The 12,273-nt window shown below is 38.8% G+C and overlaps 1 protein-coding gene across 1 annotated transcript in view; it reads right to left on the reverse strand.

The window, feature by feature from the left end:
- The window catches only part of LOC127496300 (sialic acid-binding Ig-like lectin 14), a 29,618-nt gene that overhangs the window by 13,329 nt on the left and 4,016 nt on the right, over positions 1 to 12,273 (reverse strand). The window contains exon 2 of the mRNA XM_051864177.1: positions 5,687 to 5,802. The gene's annotated coding sequence lies outside the window, so the exon portion shown is untranslated. The remainder of the gene's footprint in view (positions 1 to 5,686; positions 5,803 to 12,273) is intronic.

Here is a 12,273-nt window from a genome sequence, read left to right on the forward strand (position 1 = left end):
GGCCTGATCCCTCCTCCGCCTTCACCACCCTGATTGGCGGGGAGGCCAAGGGGTATGCTGGGATACCCCCAGTCGTGCGGTCCATCGCGATGCAGTTGTGTTCGTCGGCCTCCGGCTGGCGCGGTGAACCGCGTCTCCCATCCCGGGCCTGTAAATTCTTGTCCAACTTGAACGAGAAACCTTACAGAGCCTGTGGACAGGCTGCCTCCGCCCTGCATGCCATGGCCCTTTTGCAGGTTTACCAGGCAAAAGCGCTGATGGACATGCCCCAGGGAGGTCTTGACCAACAGCTTCTGGGGGAGCTGTGCACCGCCACTGACCTCGCCCTCCGGGCGACTGAGGAGACAGCGCGTTCCGTTGGTCAGGCGATGGCCACGCTCGTGGTCCAGCAACGTCATCTATGGCTGACCTTGGCAGATATGCGGGAGACCGATAAGTATCGGTTTCTGGACTCCCCCATATCTCAGGTCGGCCTATTCGGCGACGCGGTCGAGAGCTTCGCCCAGCAGTTCTCGGCCGCACAGAAGCAGGCTGAGGCTATCAAGCATGTGCTGCCCCGGCAGTCCGCTGCTGCCTCCACCCCACCGCCGGCTGCACAGCCTCAGCCCGCTCGTTGCCAAGGGCACCCGCCTGCGTCGTCCTCCGCCCCTGCGAAGTCAGCCAAGCAGCAGCCTCCACCCGCCAGACAGCAGGGAGCCGGTCGCGGACGCGGCGCCCAGCCCGCTCAGACCTCAGCCAAGCCAGGTGGCAAGAGAACCAGGAAGCGGTCCTGAGACGGGCGACCTGGAGGGGAGGAATTCAGCTCTTTGGGAGAGGATGCCAGCGCCTCTCCCTCCCCCGGAGGAGGGCCGGGGGGAATTTGTGTCTCGTCTCGTCCCGCCGCTGGCTCTCCGGAGTCCAGCGGTACCCACTTTATCACAAAAAGAGCTGTTTCCCAAACCTCCAGGTCCCAAGAGGGCACGGTTGGCAGTGTGCGAGGCCCCGCCTCGCCACTCTCAGCCCCCTCTCACTTCGCCAGCAGGTCCCAGTGTGTTGGTCGAGGCCGCCTCCCATGTGCCGTCTCCCATACACACTGTCACCTTGCAGAGTCCGACCCCACTTCAGGCCGCTATGCCGTCCGAGTCGTGTCCCAGTACTCTGGCTCGCTGCCCCACGTCGGGTACGTCTGTGGTGCCTTTGGTCCCACTGGCTCGGAGTCTGGGAGCGTGGCTAGCGCTTCCCAGCCCATCCTGCTGGCTCATTCGTACCATCAGACTCGGCTATGCGATTCAGTTGCCCGTTCGCGTCTACCGGGACGTTTCCATATTCCATAATAATCCATATTACATATAAAACAACATAAATATTACAAATTGACAATAAAAAGAGCGCAAGTCACTCATATTTCTTAAGGAACACTGCCCAACAGCGACACCCGCAGGGAAAGTTACAGCAGGGGTCATGCCTCCCTTTACTCTCATAGAAAACCATAGAAAACCATCAGACCCCCGGCGTGCGGTGGGTTTTGTGGGGGGTAATTGAGAATGAATGGGGGAAAGTCACGTGAGAGGAGGCAACGTCTCCATGGCGCTATGATTGGATGTAATTGGTTATGATTGGATATGATTGGTTTGTGCGCTAAAAATACCCGCCTCTTGTTGACGTGCACGTTCCGCGCGTCAGTTTGAATGAACAAATGATGGCGTCAGAAGACTAATTGAAAGTAAGTAAACAGATCCCCCAGTTAGATATCACTGCTTTATGTCACGTCAAAATCAAACTTGAAATGGACTGAAAACATGATGACTGCGGGGGTTTTTAGTGCCATCAGCTTGGTGAAATTAAAAATATATCTTCGTGTCTGTGACAGACGGTGTTTACGGAGCATGACTGATGATCCAAAATAGCCTAAGTTGACTATTAAAAAGAAAAACATCAATACACAAATAAAATATATTGTTTAAATTATTATTGCCTTTAGTTATTATTTTGGAATGATTGTAGAAATGCTTAAAACATTAACTTGATGAGATTGACTTGGTTTTGATAAATAGAACATTTATTACAATACATTGTTAATGTAAAATTACAAAATAGAATTGTATTTGGTTTCTTTTTTTTCTTTTTTGATGTAATGTAATGTAAAGTAATGTTCATTTAACAAGGAATATGGGTCAACGTTAAGAGTAATGCACATGAATTTACAATGATTCATAAATAAATAAAAAATTTGCCTCCTCATTTCAGAACACCACTGCACACCACTGATATATATATATATATATATATCTATCATTTATTTATTTATTTATTTATTTATACAGTATCTCACAAAAGTGAGTACACCCCTCACATTTCAGCAACCATTTTAGTATATCTTCTCAAGGGACAATACTATAGAAATGAAACTTGGATATATTCTAGAGTAGTCAATGTGCTGCTTGTATAGCAGTTACTGTCCTCTGAAAATAACTTAACATACAGCCATTATTGTCAAAATAGCTGGCAACAAAAGTGAGTACACCCTAAGTGATAACAGTTGTATGTTGTTTAACCATGCAAAGCCACGTGTTCTATTCATCATGTTCATGTTTTTGTCTTGACAGGACCATACAAATGTGAGGATCTTGTATTAGAGCAATTAAAATTTGGTGCTTTGAGTAAAATTCTCTCATACTGATCACTGGATGTTCAACGTGGCACCTCATGGCAAAGAACTCTCTGAGGATTTGAGAATTAGAATTGTTGCTCTCCACAAAGATGACCTAGGCTATAAGAAGATCAGAAAGACCATGAAACTGAGTTACAGCACAGAGGCCAGGGTCATACAGAGGTTTTCCAAGACGGGTTCCACTCGGAACAGGCCAAAGAAGCTGAGACCTTGTGCTGTGCGTGAGGTGCAGAAGCTGGCTTCAAAAAACAGATGCATGAGTGCTGCCAGCATTGCTTTAGAGGTTGCAGAAGCGGAAGGTCAGCTTGTCAGTGCTCAGACCATATGCCGCACACTGCAACAAGTCGGTTTGCATGGCCGTCATCCCAGAAGGAAGCCTCTTCTGAAGCTGGCTCACAAGAAAGCCCGCAAACAGTTTGCTGAAGACAACCTGTCCAAGAGCATGAATTACTGGAACCATGTCGTGTGGTCTGATGAGACTAAGATAAACTTGTTGGGCTCAGATGGTGTTGAGCATGTGTGGCGACGCCCTAGTGAGGAGTACCAAGAAAATTGTGTCTTGCCTACAGTCAAGCATGGTGGTGGTAGCATTGGCTGCATAATTGCTGCTGGTACTGGGGAGCTCTGCTTTATTGAGGGAAACATGGATTCCAACATGTACTGTGACATTCTGAAGCAGAACATGATGCCCTCCCTTCAGAAACTGGGCTGAACGGATTGATAATGACAGTTATTTAGACAATAATGGCTGTATGTTGAGTTATTTTCAGAGGACAGTAAAGCTGTACTGCTATACAAGCTGCACATTGTCTACTCTAAAGTATATCCAATTTTCATTTCTATAGTATTGTCCCTTGAGAATATATAATAAAATGGTTGCTGAAATGTGAGGGGTGTATTCACTTTTGAGAGATACTGTGTGTATATTATATATATATATATATATATATATATATATATATATATATATATATATATGTGGTACGATAGTAGTTACATTGTGGAATAATGTAAATGCATAAGAGAAAACATAATAAAATGGTTGCTGAAATGTGAGGGGTGTATTCACTTTTGAGAGATACTGTGTGTATATATATATATATATATATATATATATATATATATATATATATATGGTACGATAGTAGTTACATTGTGGAATAATGTAAATGCATAAGAGAAAACATTTACAAAGAGAAAGCATGTAGTTTTGAACAGGTTGTAATGGTACGTTTCTTTAAGAACCATGTTTGGGGTTTCCCTTAAGCCTTGCATTCGTTGAGACTGGGAGACTGAAGGTTACAAGGTGAGCAACAACAACATCACAGTGGAGGTATTGCATGATGATGATGATTTGAATACATGGAGATGTGACACCTGGTTTAGCAGTGTCCTGAGGAAGCCAACACCAAGACACAGCAGACGAGGACACAAGGGGTACAGGTGAGTGAAGTTAAGTGATACAGGTGAGTGGTGAGCACAGGTTACTTGAATAGGAGATTGTGGAAGATCAGAGGAGTATCACGGGAGATGGCTGGAGCACAGGGAAGCATCAAAATAGATCGCTGGAGAGGGAAGTATCAAAGTAGATCGCTGGAGCAGAGGAAAGCATCACAGTACATCTCTGGAGCACAGGGAAGCAGCTGTATTGCATTAATGTTTTAGTACTACTTCAGCTGTATTTCAGTAATACTGCAGTTGTATTGCAGCTTTATTTGAGTAATACAGTTTTAGTTTACTAGTACTTTAGATGTATAGCAGGAATACTGCAGTTGTACTCCAGTAAAACTTCAGCTATACTATAGCTATACTGCAATATTGCAGGGGTTGGATACATATAACTTAATTTTCTTTTTCAACATCTTAAGACAATATTCACAATTCATATTAACAATTGTTTTGCATTTTTTACTGAAAAAAGTAAGATTAATAGATGCCTATTTTCTACAAAATCAGAATGTCCAGCACCATGGGTGGACATGTTGGCTTTAGGTCAAACTGACAAAAAGAGCACAGAAAATTTTAACCAAGTCATGTGACCCACATACTCCAAACAGTAATGTAACGTAATGTAATGTAATGTAACTTGTGTATCTATTGTTTTTTACTTTCATGTTTGGTATCATTTTAAATGTCTCAGTGTGATTGGTAAAATGGTCTCAATTTCACAGCAGTCACTGATATTATGAAGAAGATTGAAAACTAAGGAGAATTCTGTCCTCTTTTTGGGCAGTGTCTCTTGTCAAAACCCACTCCTCTCCCCCCAAAACAGGTGTTGGTGTAATAAAAATTTACAATCCTTTTGTTCTGGTCTTGGTATATAAGGTAAAGTGCAAAGCAGTCATGGGGGATCTTCTGTAGTCAGAATCCCCCATGCAGAAGATGGGTGAATGTCTGAAGACACTCACACATCACTGTGTGTATGTGCATTTCAATTGATGTTATGCATTTATTATTTCTGAATTGTCCAACTATGTAATTGGCATGATACATTTTTACTTGACAAATAAAATGTTATATATGATTTACTCAGGATTCTTCTGAAATCATTATGACCAGTAGATTATTGGAGTCCATATTTCCGCAAATCTGCGTCAGGATAGATTCAAACTAAAGGCCCATGAAAGGAGCATGTAAGCACATCATGGGACTTTTTGATTTTATCTATCAACTGGCTTAGCAAGTTGCAGTATCGTGACTAAGAAAACTGTGTTTTTGTATGAACAAGCATGTGGCGGTTCGACTCAAATGCATTAGTAAACTCTGCACCCTCTGACTAAGAATCAAAACTGGCGAGTTTGTGATCGTGAAGGGCACTCAATCGGCCGAAGTGACTTTTCTAAGTGATATGGGTCCGTAATGAACGAATAATTGAAAGTATGGGATACCTAGAATAATCAAATATCTAAATTAATACATAACCAATGATTAATTTCTAATTGGAAACACAACCTAAGACTAATAATCATTTGAAATTGGAGTCAGATTAAACGAGTGAAATTAAGTGTACTTCACAGAGGCGCTGAAAAGACATACACGCGTTAACCTTCACCCAGGCCGTCGGATTCCGTTTTTGGGCCGATGGGGGGTTCCTTATATCACCAACTGTTTGGTTACCCACATTCTTCAAAATATCTTCTTTTGTGTTCACTCTGTTCAGGAGAAGAAAGAAATTAATACACGTGTGGAACAACTTAAGAGTGAGTAAATAATGACAGAATTTTCATTTTTTGGTGAACTATCCCTCTTAGCCGGACAAGGGGCAGCATGTTTACTATTAAGCTTCTGTCACTTTAAGACCTGCAAGCATCTAAAATACAGACACGCATTCGATTTTCTCTCAACTGATTACTTTCACTTTAGACATAACCAACTGTGTTTATGTAAACCTTGTGTGTATTTGACAGTATTAGTGCAATCAGACGCAAAAGATAAAGTCCACTAATCGGACGCTGTTTGACAGGCTTCTTATGCCGCGTTCCAGGCAACCCGTAACCCGTGTTTTTCCAAACTTCTACCTGTGAAAGTGCACTGGAACGGCAGTCAAACCTGTGACTTCCCACCCGTGAACTCGTACTGGATCGATGTACTCCCAGTTCCGTGCTTTGACGGCAAGGCTTTAAAGCACATGAAATTATTAAATTTTGTGATTGAGAAAAAGTGCAGTATCCCGTGAGTGTAACTCTACCACTGCGTTAACATGTAATGCAAATGCACGTCGAATTGTACAGTATTGGGACGGAGGCACAGCAAATGATAGAATGTGCGCTGTAATAATCAAGCTGTCATTTCATGTGCTTTTGGGGGCACCCTGGTGGCCACGGGGGCCTTAAGCAGTCGCTTAGTTCACTTATGCCTTGGGCTGTTTGGTGTGTAATGTTGTTTGAGCATGAATAACATCTGCAAAGTTACGACGCTCAAAGTTCAATGCAAAGGGAGATATTTTCTTTTACAGGAATTGTTTTTTAAGGACTACAACAAATGGCTGGTAGGGACTACAACAAGCTTCTTCCCAGGTTGGAGACATCACAAACCCAAAATTTACATAAACCGCAACAAAGGGAGTGAGGCCATGTTGGGCTGCTTTAGAGAAGAGGAAGAGTTGTTATAGTAGAGTGTTTTTACCGTGCCATCATTTTATGCCAGACTGCTTCACAAACTAGAATCAATTCAATGCTGGATTTGCAAAAAAAGATTAACATGACAGCAGATGCTAGTCAATGAGTTGAATCAACTCCACAGCAACTACATAAATTTATCCACCAACCGTTCAGAAACGTCCAGTTACATTCTAAAAGTTGTAACTTCTTCCTGAGTCTCTCCATCAGTGTCGACTCCGGTTTGAACAATGTAAGGCTTTTGGCTCTGTGAGATTCTCCAGCTTTGTTGTTGTTAAGCAACCGAAGCATGAGCTGTCCACCCTCTTCTGGAAAGCGGGCAGGGAGCAGCAGCTCATTTGCATTTGAAGGGACACACACAAAAATGGAGTGGTTTTGCTCACACCTAAAAGTGGCAAATTTGACAAGCTATAATAATTGATCTGTGGGATATTTTGAGCTGAAACTTAGACACATTCTGGAGACTCCAGAAACTTATATTACATCTTGTGATAAGGGGCATAATAGGTGGCCTTCAAACAGCCACAACAATATCATGTTTAGACATAGCACAGGAAGTCACTGAAGAGTTCACCTTTTTATCATGACTCATTGTCTAATTATAGCACACTGCCTAAAACACCAGAACAGAAATAATATCCTGAACATGTAAGACCATTAAGTTTCTTTGTAAATTTCTACACTATATTTAAGTATACATTCAAACATGCTAAGTATTCAGTTTGTTACTTTTACTTACTAAGAAAAATCTCTGCTATTGCCCACTGCTTTATCATGGACAACTGTTTTCTTGCACAAACTATCACAACCAAAAATTCACCATAACACCACCAACTGTTAACCATATTTATTTTTCTTTCTTTCTTAAACAGACTGTACAGTATTTGTTTGATACACATTAGCACATACATTCAAAAATTGCACTGTGGATACATAACAGCAACTTTTCAAACAGATTTAGTTTCATTAAGCAGATGTCTGTATTAGTGCTGTTAACCTTTGACATCCAGAGAAACACTAGTGAAAAGATGACTAGATCAAGCGTTTCACATAAGGTGTGAGATGGTGTTTTCCTGTGGATGTTAAAGTGTTTGCTAGTGTCTCTTCTGCATTTTTCATTATTTTTCAAGATTTTGCTCTGAGTGACTTTTTTTTTAATGCATTGCTGTGGTACTATGGCATTTTAGGTGGTTGCTATGGTCCAAGTCAAAAGAGCCCATTATTTTATTTATTTATTTATTTTTTGTATGTCAGTGTAAATTAATGGTATACCCTGTTTTATTGTCCAAAGGAGAAAATCAATGTGGTGTTGGTGAAATTATGCACCGAAATTAATTCTGAGTCTGATGAAACCCTATGAGTAATATAAATGCTTACTAATCAGAGATTCAATGAAACGTTATAAAACAACATGTATTCCCTATTTTGAGACTAAAACCAAGCTTCTGCTTTTGAGAGAACATAGATTTTTTTTTTTTTTTTTTTTAACCATATACCACTATGTCGTATGAACTTGACCTCTATGTCTTCATCTGAATGGAATGACTTTAACAAGTGATATGGGATGACCTTTCACTTGGACAAGGTAACACTTCACTATCATTATGTGTGGGATGATTACTAAACATCTGGACTGCTAAAACTAACTTTGTAAGCTTCAGTGTTAAATTTGATCATGACCTTTATTACAATCTCCATTATCTCCTGTGTTTGAGATACTGCGAAGAAGAAATGATAGAATAGAGTCTACAAAATCTACAAAAACCACTTGTTTTAGAATCTCATTGTTTATATTTTTGAACATTGTTTCATTTCACTGTTTAAGGAGCACAGTGCAACAATTGCCTTTAGACATTTAAATAGTCCCTGTGTAGGTACAATATTAAATATTGTCACTTACTTAACGTTGAGGCCTCAAACTGTGCCCAAGTTCATCAGAAGAAGACTGGTGTGCTAAATATTTAAGAGCTTCCTTCCTGCTATATTTGGTGGAGTGTGATGCTTATGATCCTTTGTTCACTTCCTGTTTTAACCCTTTCATGCATGGATTATTAAATCACAAAGTAATATATATATTTTTTTTTTAATGTTTGTTTTTACTTTTAAACAAGTGAAAAATCATGCAAATAAAGTTTTTTTTCCCCAGTATATTTTATTTTGATATAGTTACATATCTGTCCACTGTAGTGGACCCCATGCATCAACGGTATAAAAAGTGGTTCAATAGAACTAATGCTGGCTCTGAAAAAAAAAAAAAAAAAAAAAAAAAAACATGCATGTTTTTAAAACATTTACTGAGAACAAATGTATGAATACAAATAAGAAGACTTCAGATGCAAAAGCCTCTAAGTCGTCTGACATTTTTCTTTGAAATTACCATTTTTGATCAGATTCCTATGTATAGGTTTCTATATAAGCACCAGTACTTCTGAATGGGATGAGGCTGTGTGTCACGATTGAGTCACCTGCACCAGATCTCCCGAACCGCCAGAGGGAGCCGTCACCCGAATATTAGCTCTCATTGGACTACATTTCCCATGCACCCACATACCTGGGACTGATCACCCGCGCACCTGCAGCCAATCATCTCTCTCACTCTCACTATTTAAGCTGCTCTCACACTCACTCTCATTGCGAAGTCTTGATTAGCCACGGTTGTCATTTCTGAGTGTTATTCCCTGTTTGATTTATTGATACTGACTTGGACTGTTACCCGTTTTGTGATTCTTGCTGCCTGCCTCGAACTTTGCCTGTGTACTGTTTATTCCTGTTTGCCGCCTGCCTCGACCTCCTGCCTGTTTCTGTTCATGCTGTCTGCCGCCTGCCACGACCCTTTGCCTGTTACCTGGTTTATGTCTTTGTCTGAGCACTTCAATAAACTGCAAATGGATCAACACCCTTCTGACTCGTCACACTGGGATTTAGCGGGTTGGAAGTGAAAGTATTTGATGAACGTATAGTATGTGCGGAGAACATTCACTCAATACCATTATCTAATTTTTGACAGATGTGGCGTTTAGAGGCTTTTGCATCAGAAGTTTTGGAACCTTCAATAACAATAATAGAGAGGATATTTGAAAAACATTCTGTGTCTTGAACTTTGGCCAACTTTTATTTAAAACTATTAAAACTAGTATCATATGTGAGCACAAACACACACACACACACACAAGCACACATGCCCTCGAATGCAATCATGCACATAATATCCCTGTCCTCATATATGCCTACACTTTTATATGACCTAATAAATAAATATAGACTGTATAGGCCTAAGCATTGAAATACAACTATATAATATTGCTTTTTATTAAAACTACTCAAGTGTAAATTATATCATAATTTTAACTAAAACCTACAAATAAGGAGGAACCCATATATAGGCCCAATAGGCATAATATACCCTTTGGTGCATGACGTCCACTGTAGAGGACAGATGTATTTTCTGTCACAGAAAAAAAATGTACAAGAAAAATATTGTTAAAATCTGGATAAAGGTATTTCTTACATCCGATTTAGCTGAAAAATATTTGTGTACCTGTCTGGTTTTCTGAGAATAAAAGGATTTAACACTTATTTCTGAGGTACTTGGTGCATCTCCTCTTCACTCCGCCTTTTTAATTATATGATGTAATATCTCAAAACAACAAAGAGATACAAAGACACTAATTAAATGGAATTGTAGACAAGACTTTGGGTATTCACCACTTGGTGGTTGGGACATGGTACTACAACCTAAATGGTTCAAAATGGCTTCCAAATATCTCTCCACTGTAGTGGACACCATGCATGAAAGGGTTAAAGGCTTATAAAAAATGGCCAGTACATATTCAGCATAAAGTGTCTTGAAGGGTTAAACTGTGTGTATATATAGCTAAATTAATTCTATATACTATAGGAAGTTCAACATCCCATTAACCTAGGCTTCCCAAATATTGTAAAAAAAAAAAAGAAAAACACACATATAGGGGTAGCTACACAGCCTAATAAATATATAAATAACACTGTTACTTCAGTGGTTCTTGCTTTGATGGAAAAATCCAAACTCTGTCCACTTAGGCTTTTAGAACTTCTAATAAACTAAGCAAAAATACTGCAAATCAGTGGATGTGGAAACCAGGGGTTCCCTACCGAGTTGGAGGGTTGGAGCAAAACTCTGCAGGAAAGTGGACCCCAGGTGAAATAAAAGTATAGTTGAGTGGATTAAAAAAAAATACTTAAATGCAAGCAAGTACATTTGTAGTACATTCTTTATTCTGGTGCTAAATAAAAGTGTCAAAGTTATACACTATAAATACACTGATTCAAAGTATATTTGTACTTCAGTAGTACTTCACTGCACTTGGAAAAGTATACTAAATACTACTTCAATTGATTTTTAGTGCTGTGAAATAAAGTATACTACCTCAAAAATACACAGAGGAGTTTTATTAATATATTTGTTAAAAGTGTGCTTTGAATGCTTTAAAAATTAGTTCAATCTTAGTAGACTTTTATGTAGTAATCCTAAGTTTAAATGAAATTCATTTTATTACAAATATATTACTAATGTTCTAGTTATAAGTACATTTTCCCAACTGTGGTACTTAAGTACACTTAATATAAATGCACTAATTAGCACTAACACTTCAAATGATTTTAAGTGTAGTCAGAAAAAGTAAACCAAAAATACAGTGTTTTATAAGTGCATTACTTAAAAGTGTGCTATGAATGCTTTACATAAAATTTTACTGGATTTTTATATATACTGTCACTAAGTTCTATGTTAATGGATTTTCATGAAAAATACAGTACAAATTAATTAATTACAAGTAAACCCAGGTGGAAAAAGACGTAGGCCTAGTATTAAATGTATTAAAAATGAAATGCAAGTTGTTAATAATACATTTGTATTCCCAACATGCTTATTAAAAGTGCATTAAAAATATTTTGAATTGCATTTTAATATATTTCTAAACAGTAGTACTTTGGTAATAAATATATGCTTAGTTACACTTTTAACGTATATTCTGAAAACAAGCATACTTTTAATAAATTTCTAAACAGTTTACTAGAAGTACATTGGTAATAAATATATGCTTCGATACACTTTTAAAAAATATTCTAAACACAAGTATACTTTTAGTGAAGTTAGTGTATTTACAGAAAAAAATAGCTATGTTACACTTACTTAAAGTATTTTTTATATGTACTTTAAGAAAATAGCAAAAGGATTCAGCTTTAAGTGGGTTTAAATGTACTTAATAACCATGTGTAGGCCTACTGCAATATAGCCTATTTTAAATATTTATATATTTAGAATTTTAATGTTTTCAAAATAAAGATATTTTGAAAAACATTTTAACAATGTACCAACTTAATGTATTATAAACATTTGTCAACTATTATTAAGCACTGCCATAAGCATATTTAAAATTAATATGTTGTTCAGTTTTACTTATTTGTACTTGTAAAAGGTTATGCTGCTTAAAAGGCTGTTGTCCATTACATGATATGTTAATTGTA

The sequence above is a fragment of the Ctenopharyngodon idella genome, chromosome 15, assembly GCF_019924925.1.
Source record: "Ctenopharyngodon idella isolate HZGC_01 chromosome 15, HZGC01, whole genome shotgun sequence".
NCBI lineage: Eukaryota > Metazoa > Chordata > Actinopteri > Cypriniformes > Xenocyprididae > Ctenopharyngodon > Ctenopharyngodon idella.